Here is a 23,761-nt window from a genome sequence, read left to right on the forward strand (position 1 = left end):
GTTGAGCTGTTGTTCAGCATCTTAGCTGTAGAAGGCAGTGTCACTGGCCCTCATATGTGGGATCCAAACCAGGGCCCTCTGGCATCCCAAGCCAGTTCTTAACCACCGCGCCACTCAGCCGGCCCTATTTTCTTGAATATTTTTATCAGCAAGCAGAGATCTGCATTCAGACAGAAGGCATGGGAAGAAAGACACTATGACAAGCATGGGACTGATAAAATATGCCAGTGTATGAACTCCAAAAATCTTCACCCCTCTCTTCATCCACACCCTTGCATAGCCTCTTTATGGGCACAGTTTCGTTCCCTTCCCCTGGACTTCGGGCTTAGTCATAAAATTCGCTTTGGTAAATGGAATGGGCCAGACATGACAGTGTGACAGTTCTAAGACTAAGCCTTCAGAGACCTTACATATGTTTTCTATTGCCTTCTTCTGACTTTGCCCCGAGGAGCTCTTCCCCTATACAGCTATTGCCCCGCAGAATGGGCACCAAAATAAACACACACAAAAACAGAGGTTCACCAGCCAACCTGCAGACCCACAGTGAAAAGCAGAGTTGCACGGCACAGCACAACTCAGCTTAGATCAGCAGACCCCCAGCTGAACAATGTTCAGTGAGCCCATCCTTTATTTTAGGCTCCATTTGCTTACTCGGCATAAAAGGGAGATATAAGGGCCTATCATGCCCTGCCAACTATTTTGAGCCCTTGTTTTGAATAAGGGACTTTTGTATTTTTCTAATCTGCCAGACCAGCAGCCTTTTTTAATGCTAGGATCTAGATTATAACCTCCAGTTCCCAATATCATCCTCTAAGTCTTTGAATCTCTTTTATGCTATTGCAATCACAGTGATTTATCTGCATGTATTTCTTTGTCGATTTGGCCTAGAATATTGTGGGTGTTGTCCAATATACAGTGGTTCCAGCTCATTTCTTTCAGGGAAGCATTTGGGAATAGTCATCGTCCTAATATTCTTTTTTTTTTTAATAGCCCGAGAAAGAAGATGAATTCTATTGGTCCACTATATCCTTTGTACCACTAAATTTACTATTTGCATCATAATCAATAAAGCCTATCTAATATCTAACCAACTTTTCTCCCTGACATATTCTTAGCAATTCTTCCATCTAGTTTTGGAGGCTCTTTTACATTCCTTGGCAAAATCTCTTTTGGCCACATATAGTCTACCTGTTTGTAAGTTATCCATGCTCCCAATCTGACTCCATCAATTTTTTGAAAGATATACTTTTGTTCTAATAGCCTCTTTGCTTCTGACAGATAGTTATAACATAAATTTAACAAAAGTCCATTATGTTAGCAAATTTTCCATTCACATCGACGCTACACAAAACATGTGTTTTTAGCAGCAACACTCCATGGTGTCCAGGAAACTATAATAACGCCTGATAACTGCAGTAAGTTTCTACCAAAGTGCACAAAGTTTCAAAACTGTTACAGAGGAGTTCAAGGCAGATCATGTTTCTAGAAAAAACTGATGTAGCATCAAAAGCAATATGGGCTTACACATTTCAGTAAACTTGTGCTATGAAGGTGTAACTCTTGTGTTTTATACCTTCCCACAGGAAAAGTATCAGGAGTGTCTGAAAAGGCTGCTCATTCATTAGACTCTTAAATTGCCATCTGACCTTTTTTAAAGTCCCATAAAAGAATGGATTTGTGACATGAAGAGTGCATTGATTTCCTTGAGTCTTATCTCTGGAGTCAAAAACCAAAAACAATGAGGCAGTATTTTAAAGAAACATCAAGTTCCATGTTTATGACAATAATAAAAACTTTTAATAGAGAATGTTCCGAAAAGAGATCTGAGTTTTTGTGCTAAATACAGCACAAGACTGAAGCTCTAAGTTTCTATCGTGACAGTTATTTCGGAAAGAACTGATGCCTCTGAGCGACCTCAGGTGATTTGTTTGGATAAGCAAAGCAGGGTCTTAAGTAGCAACTAGGAGAAACTGGAAATCACAATTTCTGCTCTCCACTACAAATAATCTTTTTCGGTTTATGCTAAGTAGCAAGCTCAAGGCCACTTACCTGGAAGCTGTGATCCTGTTTTAAAAGAAGTTAAAAGATTCCCCAGAGGCTACCAACTGTATGGTTTTGTAAGTAATGCTGCTACTGACAGCCTTGGGTGTGGAGGTTTGAGTCAGATCTCAGCGTGATCGTCACTCGTCCACACAAGACGCCAGGACTTTTGCTTTAATGTTTTTATTCCATTTCATCCCAAGGCTCCACTCCCATTCTCTTTCACCATAGGCAAGCATTCTAATGTACTTGTAATCATTCATTTAGTTCTACTTACTGTACGTATGCCTATTCTGTGTCAATTCGAAGGGCTAGGAATACACCAGCGACCAAAACAGAGAATAAAAACCATGCCTTCCAGGAGCCTACATTCTAGTAGGGAACTCATAATGAAAAATTAAGTAGTAAATATTATTAAAGGATAGTAAGTACTATGAGGAAAAATAAAACAGAGAAAAGAGGAAATGCTAGGGGGTGGGGATGCCATTTTAAGGAGGGTGGCCAAGAAAGACCATACTCAGGAGGTGACATTTGAGCAAGAACTTGCTGAAGGTGAGTGTGTGAGCCATACAGGTATCTGAGAGAAGCCCTAGGGAACAGCAAGTACAATGATGTACCATTGGGCTGGTGCGTACCCATTCATTTATGTGTTCTTGCAAAACGCATATTGTTTTGTGTGCACATATTTTAATTTTTATAATTGTATTTACAATTGTCTGGGTTCTCCAGAGATAAGAGGTAGATAGATAGATAGATAACAGATAGATAGATCTACACTAAAGAGTGGCTAATATGATGACAGAGGCTGGGAAGTCCAAGATCTATGGTCAGCAAGTTGGAGACCCAGGAGAGTGCATGCCGTAGTTTCAGTCCGAAATCAGGGAAAGACCAATGTCCCAACTTGAAGAGAGGCAGAGAGAATGCTTTCTAACTCAGACTTTCATTCTATGCAGGCCTTGCACGGATTAAATGAGGCCCACCGACACTGGGGAGGGAAATCTGCTTTACTCTGTCTACAGATTCCAATGCCGATCTCATCCAGAAGCACCCTCATCCAAACAACCAGAAAAGAATACTGTTTAACCAAATACCTGGGCACCTGGTGGCTCCGTAAGTTGACACATGAAATTCACCATCCCAGAATTGTACTTGTCTCATATTTGTCATTCTGTTTCTTGCTTTCCTTCGGAAAAGTGTTTTTAAGGTCAATAGCTGTGGTAGACAGAATTCTAAGATGGCTCCCATGATCTTCACCCCTGGGGCATGATGATGTTATGTTATAGGGCAAAGCAATATTGCAGATGTATGTAGTTATAGTTACTAATCAGTTGACAATAAGATAAGGTTATCTCATCAGCCTAACCTGATCACATGAGTCCTTTAAAAGCAGTTTTCTCTGGGTTTTTGCAAAAGAGAGGAAGTCAGAGAAAATCCAAGTGTGGGTAGGTTCAACATGTCATCGCTGGATTTAAGATGGAGGGGGCTGTGTGGCAAGGAGTGGGGTGACCTCTTGGCTGAGAGCCAGCAAGAACCTCAATCCTACAACTGCAAGGAACTGAATTCTGCCAACAACCTGAATGAGCTTAAGGGGGAGTCTTTCCCAGAGCTTCTAGATAAGAACCCAGCCCAGCCAACACTTTGACTTCAGCCTTGTGAGGCCCTAAGCAGAGAAGTCAGCCATGCTATAACTGGGCTTCTAACATACAGAACTGTGAGATAATAAATGGGTGTTGTTCCGAGACAGTAAATTAGTGGGAATTTATTCCACAGAAATAGAAAATGGATATAGTAGTACATTTTGTTTATTTAAAAAACACATATCGTACTTGCTTCATATGAGGCAAGATTCCGAGAACTTTACAAGTATTAATCCCTTTAATTGTCATAACCCTGTGATACAGGTTTTATTATTTTTCCCATTTCACAGATGAAGAAACTAAGAAACAGAGAGATTAGGTCACTTGCCAAATATCAGGTGTTAAAACCAACAGTCAGACTTAGGTGATCTGGTCTGGGGACCAATGCTCAGACCCCACATCTAGTCTTTTGCTTTCAGCTGCTTCATAATATTCCATACTGCGCATACTTAACTCATGCCTTATCCAGGGATAGATTTCTCGTGACCCTGGGCAAGAAGCTCATGGAAGACTATATCTCTCAGGAGTTTCAGGGGTCCCATGTACACATGCAATGTGATGAGGCACTTTTGGGTGGCTCTTTAGAATAGTCACATTTATCCACGTGACCAAGAGCTCATAGGAAGCACCACATGTCTGTCAGGAGCACTTTCCAGCGTTCTAATTTTTGCCAATCCAATGAAAATAAAGTGATATTTTATTGATTATTTTTTTAAAAAAGGAATTTATATTTCACTATTTTTTTATTGTGGTAAATATATAAAACAAAAAACTTGCCATTCTAACCATTTATCAAATCATTAGCATTAATTGCACTCATCATGCTGTACAGCCACCACTCTTTCCGAAATTTTTCATCACTGCAAACCTCATTGCTTTTTAGTTTGCATTTCACTTTGAGCATCTCTTCATATGCTCTTCAATACATGTACATTTGATTCTGCCTTGTTCTTCAAAAAATTAAACTATAAAAGAAAAGAAGCTCTGAGTCCTAATATAGCACCATGCTGTTGCTTCCAAGTCAGACAGCCTTGAATTTGAACCCCAGTTCCTGCCTTTCCAGCTGGGTAACCTTGGAAAAGTTACCTAATCTCTCTGACCCGTCAGTTCTCTTATCTGTAAAATGGAAGGAATATTACTAACCACTCCAAATTCTTCCAAGCATTAAATAAGTAGTAGGCTTATCACCATGCCCAGCAAAAAATAAGTATTTGATACATGGCAATTGGCCTTATTATTAATATTAATGATATTATATTATTAATTCTGCTTGGACTGCCATTTCATCCAAGCTTTCCCTGACTCAAACGGTGGGACAGGCCACCCTCCATGGGGCAGCACTGTACTCACCACCAATAGACTTCTAAGCTCAGGATTTTGTGGAAGAAGGAATAGGATTGAGAAATACTTTAAATGCAGAGCCCAAATGGAGGCGGGGTGGGGAGATTAAATAACATTTAAAACATAATCGTAAATAAGGATCAACCCCAGGGCCCACAGATGAGGACGGGCGTCTGCCCGTGGATCCGGCTGTCCTCCCAGGCTGCTGTCCTCCCAGGCTGCTGTCCTCCCAGGCTGCTGTCCTCCCAGGCTGCGTGAGTGCACAATCCCCAGCAGGAGGAGGAATGGCTCTGCGCTACCTCCCGCCGAGCTGGTGGAAGACGCTCTGCCATACTGATACACGTTTAAATCCCCAGGAGCGCCAGATGTGCTTCTTTCTGGACTGTCTGTGGCAGGCTGACGCATGTTTGGGGTTTGAATCCCTTCGGTGGAATTGATGACACAAACATGTAAATAACTAAAATCAGCAGACTTCACTGATGTTGTGAGCTATCCATCATCAGTGTATTGAAACATGCACGAGTCAGGTTTTCTTCCCACTATTATTATCTTGTGTCCCGTTACAAGCAGCATAGACTACTACATTCATTTCATTAAGCTTGCCAAAATGCAGACAGGACCGAAGTGAACTGAAACCAAAAAAAAAAAAAAAATAGCCTTGGCATATGGGAAAAGTCAGTATTTTCACTCCGAATGTGCGAGGCCAGCCGGATTAGCTTGCTGGTGGTGTGTGCAGTTGTCTTGCTTTACGCAGCTTCATCCAGCTGTTCAGTGGCATTTGAAAGAGAAAGAAAGAGAAAACTGAATTGCCCTGCTAACGTTGTTTTTAAATTATGTAGTTTCATTTCATCTAGGTGCTTTAATTTTACGTTTTAGAATTTCTAACTGTAGAACTTGGTTACTGAAAATGTGTGCTTTGGGCCAGAAAAGAATATTTATAAATCCTTATTCCCCCCCTCCAAAAAAAGCAAGTGGGAGTGGAAATTTGAAAGAGGACTGCCTAATTCAGCATTAAAACCAGTATGAGAAGCAGTGAGTGAGAGAGAGTGTGTGTGTGTGTGTGTGTGTGTGTGTGTGTGAATGAGTGTGTGTGTGTGTGTGTGTGTGTGTGTGTGTGGTGTAAAATGTGCTTTTCAAAGTGCTGAGAGGTTGATGGGAATGTTTGATTAGCTCCTCTGAGAAGAAAAGGTGCTTGGACCGCTCCTTGTTTCTTCTTTAGAATAATTTGGATGGGAGCTGTGATGCAGAAAAGCTTAAGGAAAAAAGGATATCCATTCTGTGTGGTGGAAAATTCTTGAAAAAATATTGCTTTCTTCAATCAAGGTATGTCTGATAAATTATTAAGCTATGTAGCTAGTTTGCTTTCCATTTCTTATTATGAAAATATTAAAATGTGTTTATCATTAAGAAACGACAATATTTACATACCTTGACAAAGTAATCAGTCTGTACAAATTTTAGTCTCAAGAGAATTGAGATGGGAGTGGGTGGTAGTTGACATCCTTGTAAACAACAAATATTATGTATGTCAACTATAAATAAATTGTACTAAGATTAGAAAAAGATTCTCACTGTATCTTTAAACAAACTCAATTATGATTAAAGTAACTTGAAAAGTATGACATTTCTGTAGAACTTTACAGTTAAGTTCTATTATCTTGATTTTTAAATATTTTGTTTCCTATCTGGAATATAAAAAAATGTAACAAATTGCTTATAACAATGTATCAAAAGCAATATGAGAAATGGGCACATTGATGCTAAATTAAAAGAGAAATTATTGAGCGTGGATCTATGCTTTTCTCTGTTCAGACAGATCTCGGTGGAATGTGGCTAGATGTGCGATTCTGTATCTTGTTTACACTGCAAGTGTTTTCTTAGGCTGAATGCTTTTTTTTACTGATAAGCCCAGGAAAAGGCTGGCATTGTCAGATCTACTATTGTAGCTCCACTTTGCACAGGAAAACAGGATACGAAATCTCTTTTAAGCATGATTAGTGTCAAACCAGCATAAACATGAAATAAATGCCTTAAGCACAGGCTAAACAGAGAGGATAAGACTGAATTATTAGACTCGATGGTTTGCTCCAAACAACTCATGGCATCTTTGCCATCTCCAAATCGGAGAGTGGAATTCAAGACTCTCTTTGGGTTTATTGTAAAAACAAAACCAGGCATTCTTGGCCATGGTGGTTATTCAAATATGTGAATGCTAAGAAATAGCATTTTGCCATTACGTTTTGTTGCAACAAATTTGGAAGTCTTGGTGGTAAAGTTCTGAGGTTGTTTTTCCCTCAGTCTCTTAAAAGTTGAAAACACCCTGCAGCAAGGCAAGATCAAACAATATTTGTGTATTTTCTCTGTTGTGTGTGTCAGCTGCAAGTGTAAGTTATGCCGCTGGTGGAAAAGCTGGAAGTGCCTGTCTTTTACTGATTGAATTAAAATACCTTCTTTTGTAAAAGGGCTTTAGACAAAGAATTGCAAGACTATAGGGCTGCATTCTTAATTGCAATATGCTGGTTTCCTAGACTAAGCTTCATTTAAATATATCTTGAACCTCACCACTGAAAGGAACACTAGAAATGCTTAATATCTACCCTTAAATAACGTTTACTCTGAATATCGTTTAGAAGATCGAGTTATCTTTTTTGCCAAGTTACTGATCACATGAAGAATAGTTTCTTTCAGAGAAAATACACTGGGTTTGAAAATGGTTTACTAATAGCATCAGGAGAACAAAAATGCTTGTGCTGTTCTCATCTGTAATTCCTGTGAGACATGTTGTGGATAGGAAAGCAGTGTGGTTCAGTGCAATGTCTCAAGCCAGGAGCCCTAAATTACAGGAACAGCTCTGCCACTATCTGGCTGTCTTACCTTGGGAAAGGTGTGCAACATTTCTTGACTTTTGTTTTCCCATCTGAAAAACAGAAATAGCAATGTTTGCACACACACCCTTCCAGGGTGGTCATGAGGCTCAATATTGATTCTCTGTTCCAAACAGGTTTTGATATGTGAAAAAGTTCTATAGAAATGTAATCTTTTTTTCTGAGCATATTAAAAAAAAATTACACTGGAAGGAATCATTTGCCTTAAAATTAATGCTTCATGGCCTCCAGGGAATTCCTGTTACTTGTGCCCACATGAGCAGCTTCTCTTCTTGCTTGTTTGGAGGCATAAACGGGGCATCAACAGCAGTGTGTGCAGGGCAGAGCATACTGATCTGTCAATAGAAGGGCACTCAAGCTGTGTGAACTTGGAGAAGTTACTCAACATCTCTGTGTCTCCATTTCCTCATGTATGAAATAAAGAGTTAGACAAGATAGCCTCTAAGTTTTCTTCCTAATCCTTTGGTTCTATGCACTGAGACCTCTCAAATGTGAAGACCTAGACAGGCCAATTTTATTGTTGAGATTCTGTATGTTACAGAATGAAGAAGTATCAAAATGGGGTTTCAGAATCTATGCTGTATTTTAAATGTTTATGTTTACGTAACTAAAGACTTCAATGTATACAAAAATTAAGTGTAGCATAATTTTTTTATATGTAACATTATTGTGTGTGTGTGTGTGTGTGTGTGTGTTTGTAACCATAGTGTACCGAGGATGCTGTGGTCCAAGTTGTATAAAAGACTTCTTTCAGTTCTCTGTTGTACCTCTGTGACTGCCTGTAACATATTATGTGGAGATAATGTCAAATAATTAAATGTAAGGCCTTCCAGGATTAAGAAGTACAAATTGGTTGTTACAAAGTAGTCTTGGGGATGTAGGGTATAGCATAAGGAATATAGTCAATAATATTGCAATAACTATGTATGGTGCAGATGGGTACTAGATTTCTTGGGGTGATAGGTGGAAGGTGGTTGGGGGGCTGGGTGAAAAAGGTGAAGGGATTAAGACGTACAAATTGGTAGTTACAAAATAGTCATGGGGCTATAAAGTAAAACAAGAAATACAGTCAATACTATGATATATAACTATGTAAGGTGCCAGGTGGGTACTAGACTAGTCAGGGAGATCACTTCTTAAATTATATAAATGTCTAACCACTATGCTGTACCCCTGAAATTAATATAAAATAACATTGAAGGTCAACTGTAATTGAAAAATTAAAAAGGGGGGAAAGTTGAAGGGGAATAAGAGGTCCAAATGTCCAGATATAAAACAAATAAGTCATGGAGATGTAATTAATGTACAGCATAGGGAATATAGTCAATAATATTGTGATAGCGTGGTTCTGTGACAGATGGTTGCAGGACTTATGGTGGTCACTTTCTTAGATATATAAATGTTAAGTAACTATGGTGTACCCCTGAAACTAATATAATATTGTATGTTAGTTACATTTTAATAAAAAAATCTTTAAAAAAATAAAAATAAATGTAAAGCCTTCCAGGAAAGGCCAAGGTCAAGTGGCCCTCTTATACTATAGATTCTGTGGGAGTTTGTTGGCAGGAGGCTCTGCCCCTTCTTAAATGTGTTAACTTTGGCAAGTTACTTAAACTTCCTGGGCCTCAGTTTTCTCATCTCTAAAAGGGGTCTTTCTTAGTGCCTACCACATCAGTTGTGGGAAAAAGCTTTAATCAGTGCTTGGCACACTGTCAGCGCCCAAATGTTAGCAAATATTTTCTTTATTATATGTGACTAGAGTGAAGAAATCAGATCAGCTGTGAAACAACATAATTATAATCCTCTTAAACTTTCAAACATTAACTCTTTGGATGAGGTAAGCTAATAGATTTGTGGAATTATGGGATATAATTATTAGAAATGTATTAGCATCTCTTTATCCAGAGTATCTGAGCTAATCAATCAATCAGCAATGATATAAGCAAATAAGCAAGAGAGGCAACCTCTATAATGTCTTTCTGTGGTTTGCAGAAGGTGGAGGAATTCCTGCCCCCCGAACATAGTTAGCATGAGCGAGAGAAACTGCAAAGGGAACCTGCTACTTTTTACAGGTCATAAAGGTGCTTGTGCAAGCGGCAGTGAGCAGCTTCTGTTAGTGCAGAGAATGGGACAAGAAAGGAGCAATAGACCGGGGAAAATTTAGGCTGGTCATCAGAAATGGCTTTTTTTATAGTGCTGATTGTTAAATTTTAATGAAACCACAGCCCTGCATGCCAAAAGCCAGGGCCTCCACAGCTGCTTGTCAGCCCAAATACAGCCCTGCCGCCTGTCACTAGTCTGCAGCACTGGGCTCACCTGCAGCTAGCCACTCCTGCTGTGCACCTGCACCCTGCCAGCCCAACTCTGTCACCAGCTTCCACTGCTGTGCATGCACGGCCTGCAGTGAGAGACCCTGTAGCCACAGGAGTGCACCCTCACGGTCAAGGGCCCCACAGCTGTTTACGTGCCTGCAGCTGGCCCCAGCCCTCACCACTACACATGTGTCTGTAACTGGCTCCTGCCATGATACAGGCTCCTACAGCCAGGCCTTGCAGTCGAGTGCATGCACACCACCAGCTCTGGCTGTCACCACTGCCTGCCCTGGTCACCAGCCTCTAGATCCTGGTGCATCACTGAGGACCCCAGCAGCTCTCCCAGCCACTGCAGATCCTTGCAGTGCTCACCAAGGACTATGCAGTTAGCGATGTGGAGCCCCGCAGCCTAAGCTGTTGAGATGTCACACCTTTCTGGACCCAGTGCCACCACAAGCCCCCATCCTTGGTGCCCTGCACCACTAGACCCAGGATCACAGCATGCCCCAGTGTGCCCCCGCCTCCAGGTGAAGGCTTTCCTGACCGAAGTCAGTACATAAAGTCTAGACGAGGTGACTGCTTCTTCCAATGTGCAAAGCTACAGGGATCACAAAGAATCGGGAACATGTGACACACCAAAGGAACGCACTCAACCTCCAGTCACTGACCCTGAAAAAAATGGAGATATGTGAACTGCCTGACAGGGAATTCAAAACAATTGTTCTAAAGATGTGCAGAGAGCCACAAGAAAACACAGGACAATTTAATGAAATCGGGAAAACAATACAGAAACAAAATGAGCTCAACAAAGACATAGACAACGTAAGAAAGAACCAAATGGAAATTTTGGAGCTGAAGAATAAAATTTTAATTAAAGAAAATACACACATACACACACAAACAAATATGTCAGTCTGAGATAATCTAGGTAAGTTCCTGTTTACAGACCAGGAGGTGAATAGATTCCCAAAGCTCCACGTTCACAATGGAACAATGACTATTTCAGTTTTGTTGATTGCATTTTCCCACGGTTACCTCATTGGTAAAACAAACAGTTGTGGATGCTGGACTTAGAATTTGTTTTTAATCAACTAGAAAGCTTTTTGTCCTCAACAGGCTAGAAACCTTAAAGAAATTCTTAGAGACTGACTATCTGAAGGGCTCAGGGCTGCCAGGGGAGTGCGCCAAGCAGGCACCAGGTGATGCTCTCAGTCGAGGCTTATAAAAAGCTGCACATCGTGTGGCAACCTGCGAAAGGTCAACCCCCCACCCAGCAGATGCGACTGGGCTGAAACCCATCTCCGCATTCCAGGGCTTGTATCCTGAGGGAGAAAGGTGAGCTGTCATGGATGCCAAAACCCTCCCCTGAGTCAAATTCACAAGCCAGGGTCTTGGAACAGAAGAAATACATGCTAGTTTATTTTAGATTCAGTTTAGAGAATCTTCTAGTGTTTGTATTTTATCCTAGCCTTATAATTTAAAAATATGTTTAGGCCCATTTCTGCTTTGTATTACTTCACTAGATGTTTTTTTCAACTCTTTTTAAGAAGGCTGGATGTCATCCCTCAGCCATTTGATTGGTCCAATTATCCTACAACCATCTAGAAGGTTTTCATGGCACTAGGCTAAAGAGCCTTACAAATCTCTAAGCAGAGGAAGAAGGAACAAAACTATAGAATTGCTCCCTTTCTGGGGTCCTAGAATAATTTAGATCAATGGCAGTCACAAACCTTATAGTCCCTTCACCAAGAAGTCCAAAAATCAAGCCATGGCTGACCGTGGACAGCATCTTATATAGAGAGATTCAATTGGTTGCTTTAATTCTAAGTCCTAAACTAGACTCTAAATGGCCATGTTTTGCCAAAGGATGGTAATGAGAATGATGAGGGTGATGACGGCAATCATGATTAACCATCACCCCGACAACAATAATAATAGTTGCTGACATTTACAGAGCTATTCTTACATGCCAAGCACTGTTCTAAGCTCTTTTCACACATAATTCATTTAATCCTAACAGCAACTGTATGAGGTGGGTTCTTGCTATCCCCATTATACAGGTGAGAAAACCGAGGCACTGTGAAGTTAAGTAACTTGTCCAAGAACACACAGCTAGTAAGTGATGGAGCTCAACTTCACACCCAAGTAGTCTAGCTCCAGAGCTCACAATCTTAACCTATCAGGCAACAATTATACATAGCCCTGATTTTTCTACCACTGCACCAAATTAGTCTTTGGCATCCCTGAAAATATCATTTTCAACCCAAGTCAAATTTTGAAGAAAATTATTCTTCCTCGCAAGTATAGATAGCACGCTAATATGTAATGATGAAGAGGAGTGGAGACAAAGGACTCACAGAAGGGCGCTGGGAAGAAGGATGGGGCATTTCTGTCATGCTTGGATCATCTCCTGGATTCAGAATGGCCTTTCACGTGTGTTGGGAATACGTGGTCTCTGGGGGAGCGCCCAGGAGCTGGTGTCATTATCTAGCCCTTTGAGAAACCAGTCCCCAAAAGGTGTTCCTTATCTTCACTCCAGGGTAAAGTTCGCAGCGAGTCACAGAAAAAAACTCTTGTTTGACTCAGATGACTTCAGAAAATCACTTTCCTACATTGACAAGACTCTAGTCAACATGTCTCAAATTCTTTCCCTCAGTGAGAGAAAGGCAAAAGTTTTGTGTGGACATGTGTTGAAAATTCCTAAACATTGCCCTTTAGGCTATAGTGAGAAGAAACTCTGTCTCTGCATTCCTTCTTCTCAGATTCAAAAAGGAAAAAAAAACCAAAAAACAAAACCTATTCCTTCAGGGGAACCCAACGTATAGTAGGGAAGAGGTCACTGGCATTTTGGTGCCGAGTGAATTCCCTCCTCTGTGTTCCAAACAGAGAAAACATACTTTGGATGTAAAGGTACAAGTCAACTTGCCCAGACTGGCTTTCGTGTATAATACAGTGAGTAAATCTGCACTCCTAAGGGTAAAAGGAATTTAGGGAAGCTCAGACAACATTCAATGACAGCAGCAACCAATACTTATGGGGTCACTGCCACGTGCCATCCGTAATTCTACGTGCTTGGGAAGAGGAGTGAACAAAATGGTCTCCATTCTCCCAGAGCTGTCAATCTGTGGGCACACAATAAACAAATACGTATGAGAGGCCTGGTGGTGATCCGGGCTGTGAAAAACATGACAGTAGGGTAATGGGGACGGATAGAGCAGTGAGATGTGGGGGATGACCTGGATTTCATGGTCAGGTAAATGTCTGATAAAGGGATACTGAAACAGAGAATGAGGTGAAGGAAGCCACAGGGCAAGCCACGTGGATACTTGGGGAGGAGCCGGGGAGGAGTCTTCCAGAGAGAGGGAAGAGCAGACGCAAAGGCCCTGAGGTAGGACCATACTTGGGAGGCCAGCATTGCTGGGGTAGGCTGAGTGGGGAGGAAAGCAGGGGAGATCCAGGGTGCACTTTGGACATCCTAATGAGCTTGTATTGCCCCCAGATGCCCTCAACTGTCTACTCACATGCTATCTGTGGGTAGTTCTTGCCTCTGCCCAGGATGAAATCTGGGGCCCCTGAATATTTCAGATCACGCTGAATTTTTAAAAAAAAAAACCTTGCTCATATTACATTCCCAAACAATCTCAGTTCAGTCGTTAATGTGGATTAATACTTAGGTAATACTTAACAACTTTAAAATGGCCTTCACAGTTTAAAGCGTCACCCCTCGCCTCCAGGCTTGCTTTCTGCAGTGGGAATGGGGTATGATTGCTTTCTCTCTTTCTCTGCCTCACACCTTTACCCCTCTTCCCCTTGACCTTTAATGACAACCTCCTCATGTCCAGAGTGGCAGTGGGTGCAGACAGGAAAGGTAAAGGGGACAGAAGGGCCTTACTCGTTGGTACTGTTGTGAGCTGGCATCCAAGTTCGCTGGGCTTGGCAGGAATTGACACCTGTTTCTTGTTCCCATGGGACACTTCCCATTTTCTTGGGGACGCCTCACCTGCAGCCATCAGATGCTCTTACATAATAATCTGCTCTGGCTGGGTGTTTGCTGTTCCTTCCTCAGCCCCTGAGCAATGAGAGATCTAACTCGAGCTGCTTTCTGCTGTGGCCTCCTCAGCCCTCCATGCACCCGGCTTGGGCAGGACCTAAAGGGGCCCCAGACTGACTCTCGGACAGGTGGTCTCATTTGCCACAAGCTCCTCCCTATCCTGTAGGTATCTTACAGGAGAGTCAGACACCAGCCCAGTGTGCTCCAAACCCAAGAGACACCACTGCTCAGTAATCTCAAATGGAGTTACTGGGCAACCAAGCTCGGCTTCCAAAGGAGGTAGCCGAGAACCGGGGCCTTCGGCCAACTGCCAGCCTGCACCAGAGGTTCTAGAAGCCGAAAGGCAGTTGGAGGCTGGTGAGCAGGAATTACTTTAGGACAAGCTGTTGGCATTTTCCTTCCTCCTCCCCCTTCCCCCATTCAGGTGGGGAGCAGGCCATCTCTCCACACCTCGCCACCCACTTCAGGCAACAGTGAGAGGAGCCTCCAAGACCACTTCGGAACATGGAAGTAGTTAGCACATAGTCTCAGCCGAAGCTAAGACAAAGCACCATCCCATTTTAACATCCCTACACAGTCAATTACAATACACTGAAATGTCTGTTTAGATGGGTGTGTTCCTCCTGCTTAAACTTAAAAATATGCCTGGTGCATCACTTTACTCGAAATAACATTTGTGAGACAGAGAAAGCTGTGAATGAATTCAGGCCCAAATAGGACTCAAAGAAAAAAAAAAGTCTCATGACCTTATAACTAAGACTGCTTTATTATGCAATGTATGTATTTTATAGCATGTGCCTTAACCATCGTCAGCAAAGTATTTCAAAAAGACTAGGATATATGTGTCAAAGCAAAAAGGAAGGTGAAATCATCCTGTAGAGTGGTAAAATGTTTGAGGCCTGGGGTGGAACTCTGGTTCTTCTACATCTTCATTCTATAACCTCAGACAGCTTAGTAAGGTTCTCTAAGCCTCAATTTCCTACTCTAAAAAATGGGCATCATAGTACTTACTTAATAGGATTACTGCAATAATTAAATAAGATCACATACATGCCGTGTGTAGCATATAAGCATTCAGTAAGTGGCAGTTATTATTATTATTATTGAAGTGGACTCTAAACTTCTAAAACTTTCCATGAAGAATAAAGGTACCAATCCCATCATGTGTAACAGGATACTGGACAGCAGGGAATGGTCCAGAAAGTCCCTGGAGCGTGAGGATGCGTGGTACCCTTTGGAGGTCTTGGCCTCCTGCTTTGAAATGCCCCTCTTTCTGCTGGTCCCCGCCAATTTCTGGGACTTAATCCTCCATAGCCCTCAGCTGCTCGGCCACAGTCACTGCCCTCCTCTATACCCTCTATTTCTCAAAGCCTCTGGTTGCTAGGATTCAAGAATGTGCTTTGACCCATAGCCTCACGCCTGCCTCTTGGCAGCATGGGGAGAGCTGGAACCCTGTTGTCTGAGACAAACCCACACTTCACCAAGAGACAGACAGGAAGATACTATGGATCTTACAGACACACCCTCGTCTTCCTTCCTACCTCAGCTGGCAGGCTCTGTCAATGCAAAAAAAAAAAAAAAGTGTTTTTCTGTGCCTCGGCATTGAAGGCAGACTGGAAAGAACAGAATGTTCAGGCCAGTCAAGGCTCTGGGGATCGCAGTTGGACTGAACCAGATACCCAGCTCCAAATCCACAGTGGACAGCCCCTTGGCAACCAAAACCCTCCACACCCAAGGGAGAAAGCTCACTGGGAGGGGACAGGGTTGATCCACAGTGTCAAACACATTAGGTAAAGAAGCTTCAGATGAGAGGAACTCATCTTCCAAAGCCCCAGGAGAATCTTTGAAATCACACACGGTTTCTAGAGTAACCAAGGAAAGCAGCCATGGCCCACCCTATCTTTTCTTAAGGCCCTCCCCATTTTCCCCAGATTTACTGCTGTTTGTGCCCCCTTCCATTACGGAGGATAAATAACTCTTGGAAGGAGTTCTTTAGAGCCCATTTGGGGGCGTGACTGAAAACTAGTATTTTTTTTTTCCCCATGGCAATATAAGATCTAAACTACCACTTCAGAAACGTAATTACTGTTTGCAGCCTCACTAGAAATCACTATTTGTCGAACCCTTGGTGGATGTGGTAAACATTACCATATGTCGGGTTCTTAACAAGGTACAGAATGATGGTCTGAAACACATGCACCAAAAAAGGCTTTCCCGTTTTGGTGTTCTGACATGCAGAAACATGCCACATAGATCAATGCACCTAATGGCATAGGCACCTATCTGTCATTGAACACATGCCTGAGCTCTTTAATCCACCCAGTGGCCCAGGCCTGAATATCTCTGCTTTAGGATTTGCCCTGGTTATATGTGGTGATGAAAAGGCATCCTGGAGAAAGGGTTCCTGAGTCGTTCACACCTTAGTGATCAAAAAATGTACCTATAATATTAATGGAAAATTCCTAGATTGGAATGTCAATAAACATAACAGTTTCAAATACATTGGGAACTAAAATTCTCATAAATCAGAGGTTGTCAGTTCTGGCACTCTCGGCAAGTTGTGCCTGATAATTCTCTGTTGTGAGGGCTGTCCTGTGCATTGTAGAATGTTTAGTGGCATTCCCCACCCCAAGTGGTGACTACCAAAAATGTCTTCAAACATTGCCAAATCATTCCTGGGGAGCAAAATCACCCCTGGTTGTAAACCACTACCACAGACATGTCAGGAACTCCACATCCTTATCACAGAGTCTCAAGGTCACCCACTCCCACTTTTTTCCTCCCAGAGTGTCCCAAGTAGGCTGTGCTTCTCCGTCTCAGTGGCTGCTACAGCTCATGAGATTGTTTGTCACACTTCTTCCCAGAGCCAGGCTCCAGAGCTGGATACAGCTCTCCAACCCCTGCCTTGATGTTACCAAAAGACAAAGCACATGTGCCCTTTCCATTTTAACTGTTTTCATTTTACTATGAATCATTTCAGGGAAACAGGAGATAAGGAAAACAACAAAGATGAAAGGGGTTTTAATCAAAGCTTCAAGGATCGGAAACCAACTCAAGTTGGCTGGAGTAAAAGGGCCCAGAAACATGGATGTCATGCACAGGAGACCGAGTCCAGCTGGACTTCCTTCAGACTGGAAATGGGACCTGGGAAGTAGCCAGAAAATAAGGCGGCTGCTCTCCCTGCTTCTCCCAGGGCCACACGCTTTCTTGTCTCCATCTTGTTCTGCCCTCATCTTCTACAGTTTATTCAGAGTCCCATATGGCCTACAGTTCTCAAGGCATTCTGGGTCTCGATTCCAAAATCCCAAGAGAGATCTGATTGGTATATATATATATATATATATATATATATATATATATATGTATTTTATTGCCAGACCATAGGCTTTTAACCAGCAGAGTCACTGAATTTCAGCAATTGTTATTTCTGCATCTTAGCATTATATTTGAGACTCTCACTTCAGGAGTTTTGTGAGGGTAAAGGTACAGATGTAATCAGGCTTTTAAAATGAAAAAGTTCTATACAAATGAGGAGTGGAATTTCTACTTTAGAGTATTATATAATAAATCATGGAATCATTTGGAATTTACAGTAACAGTCACATGAAGAGTTTAGCATAGTAAAAAGAGCACGAGATTAAAATAGAGATCTGGGGAAAAACTGAGGGTTGCTAGATGGGAGGGGGTTGGGGATGAAGGAGAAGGGGAAGGGACGAGACAACACAAATTGGTAACTACAATATGGCCTCAGGGATAGAAAAGAGACAGTCTGGGGAATATAATCAATAATGTTGTAAATATTTTTTAGGGGGCCAGATCGACTCATGTCTTATTAGGGAGACCACTTCATAGACCACTTCGTAGAGCTCTGACCACCACACTGTATTTCTGAAGCTGATGTTGAATAATATTGTATGTCAAGTATAATTATATATACATATAGGCATGGGATGTGGAGTAGAGTGTGGGAATGGAGTCAATGGAATTGTAATAGATAAGTATGATATCGGGGGTGGGGGGCATTGGATGAAGGGAGGGGGTTGTCACTTTGTGAGGGGTGAAAAGAATAACTATCACATTGTTTTGTACACCTGAAACTAATAATAATAATAATAAATTTAAAAATAAAATAAAATAAAGGGCCGGCCAAGTGGCTCAGTTGGTTAAGAGCTCGCTCAAGAGTTTGAGCTCTGAGCAACAGCGGTTCGAGTCCAGCCCGAGCTGAGCAGCCACTGAGCTGCCATCAGGTAGCAGGATGGCTCAGCTAAAAAAATAAATAAATAAATAAAAATAAAAATAAAAATAAAAATAAAATAAAATAGAGATCTGGGCTGTGTGACCTTAGGCAAGTCACTTCACTGCTCAGAATTATAGGAATAAGGTTCATTCTAGCTCCTCAAGGGTTTCTTAGGTGTTCCAGATAAGAGAATTGTTGAGAAGACACTCTGCAGACTCTGGTATAAACCTATATTATTATTATCTTCTCTAGTTAAAACCAATATACGGACAGGCACTATGAGTAAGAAAGTCAGGAATAGTCTTTTGGCTGCAAGCCCAACTGGAAGGGAAGTTCATTATCTCACATAGCAGTGGTCCAGAGGTAGGCTCAGCCTCCAGGCGTAACACAGTCAAAACTCCAGTTCCATTTCTCTGTGATTCACTTAACTGCCCCTCTCCATTTTGTGTTGGCTTTTTCCTCAGACTGGCTTGTCTCATGGTCTTATCACAGTCACAAGATGGCTGCCAGCAGACTTAGAACAACCTGCCCCCTTTCCAACAACGGAAAGACTTTACTCCTTGTTCATTTCCAACGAGAAAGGCAACCTCTCCTGGAAAAACAAAGGGATAAAGTCTTTCCTTTCTGTCTGATACAACTCAGGACACAGCCCACCCTTGAACTAGTCGCCATCCTTTGGAGAGGGCCCTGCATTGATGGGCTCAGGCCCTCGAGCAATCACCAGCAAGAGGGAATAATATATATATATATATATATCCATCCTTGGCTTAGACTTGGAATCAGTACCCACACCAGGAGCTGGGGGTGTTCCAGCTTCCTCTGCATCCTCTGCCTGCATTTATTCCTTTTACCAAATTGGAGTTATGTTTAGAAGGAGGAAGGGTGGAAGCAAGTGCTCTGATAGGTAAGCAACAGTGTCCAGTCTATATAACCTGGCTCAGAGGACATCTTCAGGTAGCCTGGTGCATTCTTACAAGCCAACATTTTGGGAAAAGACAAAATTTCCCTTGTGTTCCTTGCTTATTTGGCTTGTGCTTTGCTGTTGGAAGAAACTGGAAAGAGACAAAATATAAGGGATAAAAGAAAAACTACTCTCCTCTCTGGCTCACTCTCTCTCTCTCCGTCATAGAATCCTGGGGGATTATAATAGTGACCACTGGTGTCATGGCAACAGGAAATGCAGTGTTTGAGGCCGAGCCCAGTGGAATACGATCTATATAAAGGTTTCTATGCAGATTCAAGACACGTCCATATTGTAAAAGCCCCTCCTAGTACCAGCCTTCCTTTTTCCATCTTTACCAGATAAACCCACATCCACTAACAACCAGCTGAGGCTTGACATCAGGCAGACATGGGGAGGCAAGGCTGCAGATGTGGCCTCTCCCCATCCCGAGATGCCTGTCCTCAAGGGATTCTTGGCATTTTGGAAACACAGCACAAGCCTCTCATAACTACTAAATGTTTCCAGATGGACACTGGCTCTTTCTGCCTCATGGACAAAGAGAATTGTTAGGTGCTCCCCCATGTAGCATCATAGATCAGACAAACACCAGCATTCTATAAATCCTACACATCAACTAGGACATATTTTCTGCAACTGAGTAGCTCAAGTAAGCCTCTAGAGGGCTTATTAAAAATGATGAATGCAAAAATAATTTTTAAGCCTTCCCTGTCTCCCTATAGCCAAAGGATCAATTCCACATTCTTTAGGCATGACATTCAAGGACAACATGGCCCCTTCTTTCCTCTCTAACACTCTGATTCATCTCCCAGCCTGGCTGAGCAGCTCCCAGTTTCTTAAGTTATTCTGTCCCCTGCATCCTGTCTTTCCCGCACCACTCATCATTGTCTTTCAACCTGCCAGTTAAACTAATCCAAGCCGCTTCCAATCCCCATGCCCCAGGCCTATTTGACCATCCACCTTTCTTGCCAGCACTGTATCCTCTACAGCAGAGGTTTTTAATTCTGGCTGCACAGTGGAGTCGCCTGGGAGCTTTAAAACAATATTGATACCAACTCAGTCCAATTAAATCAGAATGTAGATGAGGGCAGCGTGCTTGGCTATCATGAAACAGCGAAGTCAAGTGGCAGAGGGCAAATTCAGGGACTCTGGACTCAGAATGCCTGGTTGCAATTGCAGCTTCTCTTCTTTCCAGGCTTGTGACCATGGACAAAGCAACTAATGTCTGCATGACTCCAATTCCTTACCTCTAAAATTAAGGCAAGAAACAGCCTGAATTTTCCCATCAGGTTGCTGTGAAGGTTTAGTGAGTTAGTGTATTACTGACACTTAGTGTGTGCTCAATCGATGTTAGTTACCATGAGTGCACATCTACCTCCCTCCAAAAGGCTCAAAGCGACTTGATGATAGGACCTGCACCTCGTCCCTCTCTGCTTAGCTCAGAATACACAAGCGATTTTTTTTGAATGATAAAATGGATGTATGAATGAAGGTGAATTTTTGACTTTAGGAGATCAGGGAGATTTATATAGAAGAGGTGGCCCATAAGCTGAACCTTGAAAGACAGATAGGCTATGAGAGGCAGACATGGAGTTACAGTAAGGTATTCCAGCTTATTTACAGGGTATGGAGAAAAGACCACAAGCCTCAGGTGTGTTGGGGTTAGAGGAGAGGATTACAGAAGAGAATTGCAGTGAGTTGGTTTAAAAGGTAAGTTGGGCCTCTTCATGAAGAGTTTTTAGTGCCTCACTAAGGAATTTGGGCTTTATTCTGTGGATAATGAGTGGACTTTGAAAAAGAATTCCGAGAGGGTGAATGCATAATCAGAGGTGTACTTTAAGAAACTGATCCTTTCCAACTGCAAGAAGAGTGACCTGGAACAAGAAAAGCAAGGAGCGAAGAGTGAGTTAGGCGATTACTACAGCTTCCCATTTCATATCAACATTGTCTATAAATGTTAAGTCTTCCCAAGAGACCATTTTATTAATTTCTGATTCATAAACATATGTGCACAGGGTAAACATTTAAATAGGACAAAATGGTAAGGCTCGCTCCCATATTTGATCACCATTTACCCAGTTCTCTTTCCCTGTAACAACAACGGTTACTGAAACAGAAAGAATTATAAGGCAGTACTGATTAATTCTACCAAACATTTAAAGAAGAACTGACACCAATCTTTCTCAAACTTGTCCAAAATATTGAAAATGGGAGAATACACTTAACTCATCCTGTGACACCACCATTTCCCAGCTACCAAACCAAAAATACTACAAGAAAACTACAATTTTCTTTATCAATACAATATCCCTTATGAAAAATGATGCAAAAACCCTCAACAAAATATTAGAAAATTTGAATTCAGCAGCATATTAAAATAACTACACACCATAACTAGATGAGTTTTATTCCTGGAATGCAAGGACGGTTGAACATACAAAATCAACTAATGTAATACATCATGATAATAAATGAAAGGGGGAAAAATCCACAAGATTATTTCAATTGATGCAAAAAGCATTTGAAAAAATTCAACACCTTTTCATGATAAAAACATCCACAAACTAGGAATAGAAGGAAACTACCTCCACATAATAAAAGCCATATATGAAAAACTCACAGCAAACATCACACTCAATGGTGAAAGACTGAAAGCTTTTCCTCTAAGATCAGGAACAAGGCAAAGATGTATACCTGTTTTCACCATTTCTATTCAACAAAGTATTGGAAGTTCTAGCCAGAGGAATTAGTCAAGAAAAAGAAATAAAGGCACCCAAATTGAAAAGGAAGAAGTAAAGTTATCCTGGTGGCAGATGATATGACTTAATATGCAGAAAATCCTAAAGACTACACAATAAATTTTTTATAATAAATGAATTCTGCAAAGTAGCATGATGCAAAGTCAACATACAAAAATTGGTTGCATTTCTATATACTAACAGTGAACAATCGAAAAAGGAAATTAAGGAAACAAGTCCATTTACACCAAAAAGAATAAAATACATAGGAATTAATTAACCACGGAGGTGAAAGACTTGTACAATGAAAACTACAAAACATTCTTGAAAGAAACTACAGAACACATAAATAGAAGCATATCCTATGTTATTTATTGGAAGACTTAATATTGTTAAGATATTAATAGTACCCAAAGCAATTTACAAATTCAATGCAATACCTATCAAAATCCCAATGATGTTTTTTGTAGAAATAGAAAATCCCAAAAATTTCTGTGGAATCTCAAGGGACCCAAATAGCCAAAACAATCTTGAAAAAAAGGAGGAGAGCTGAAGGACTGTTCCTAATTTTTAAAACTGACTACAAAACTACAGTAATCAAAACAGTGTGGTGCTGGTATAGGGACACACATATAAACCAATGGAAAAAAATAGAGTCCAGAAATTAACTCTCACATATATGATCAAGTGATTTTTGACAAGGGTGCAAAGACCGTTCAATGGAGAAGACAGTCTCTTCAACAAATGGTTCTGACAAAATTGGATATCCACATGCAAAAGAACAAAATTGGACCTTTAGTTAACACCATATACAAAAATTAACTCAAATGAATCAAAGATCTAAATGTAAGATCTAAAACTATAAAATTCATAGAAGACAACATAGGACAAAAGCTTCAAAACATTGAATTTGGCAACGACTTCTTGGATATAACACCCAAAGGCTTAAACAACAAAAGAAAAAATAGACAAATTGGACTTCACGAAAATTTAAACAATTTTGCGCATCAAAAGAACCTATCAACAGAGTAAAAAGGGCAACTCATAGAATGGGAGAAAATATTTGCAAATTATATATCTGGTCAAGGGTTAATATCCAGAATGTATAGACAACTACTAAAATTCAACAACAAGAAAAACAACCTGATTAAAAACTGAGCATAGTACTTGAATAGACATTTCTTCAAAGAAGATATAGAAATGGCCCAAAATACATGAAAAGATGCTCAGCATCACAAATCACTAGGGAAATGCAAATCAAAACCACAATGAGATGCCATCTCATACGCAATAGGATGATTATTATCAGAAGAAAGAGAAAATAAGTGGTGGCAAGGATGTGGAGACATTGGAACACTTGTGCACTGTTAATGGGAATGTAAAATGCTACAGCCACTCTGGAAAACAGTATGGAGTTTCCTCAAAAAAACAAACAAACAGAATTACCATTTGTTCTAGCAATATTACTTCTGGGTATGTACACAAAAGAAGTAAAAGCAGGGTCTCAACAAGATGTTTGTACACTCGTGTTCACAGCAGCATTATTCACAATAACTAAA

At 41.2% G+C, this 23,761-nt stretch overlaps 1 protein-coding gene across 4 annotated transcripts in view; it reads left to right on the plus strand.

Moving 5' to 3' along the window:
- The first annotated feature begins 6,072 nt into the window (after nt 1-6,072).
- VIT (vitrin) overlaps nt 6,073-23,761 on the plus strand; it is a 99,493-nt gene continuing 81,804 nt past the window's right edge. For all 4 annotated transcript variants that reach the window (XM_019647771.1, XM_019647770.1, XM_019647773.1 and 1 more), the window contains exon 1: nt 6,073-6,341. The gene's annotated coding sequence lies outside the window, so the exon portion shown is untranslated. The remainder of the gene's footprint in view (nt 6,342-23,761) is intronic.

The sequence above is a fragment of the Hipposideros armiger genome, unplaced genomic scaffold (genome assembly GCF_001890085.2).
Source record: "Hipposideros armiger isolate ML-2016 unplaced genomic scaffold, ASM189008v1 scaffold_116, whole genome shotgun sequence".
Taxonomy (NCBI): domain Eukaryota; kingdom Metazoa; phylum Chordata; class Mammalia; order Chiroptera; family Hipposideridae; genus Hipposideros; species Hipposideros armiger.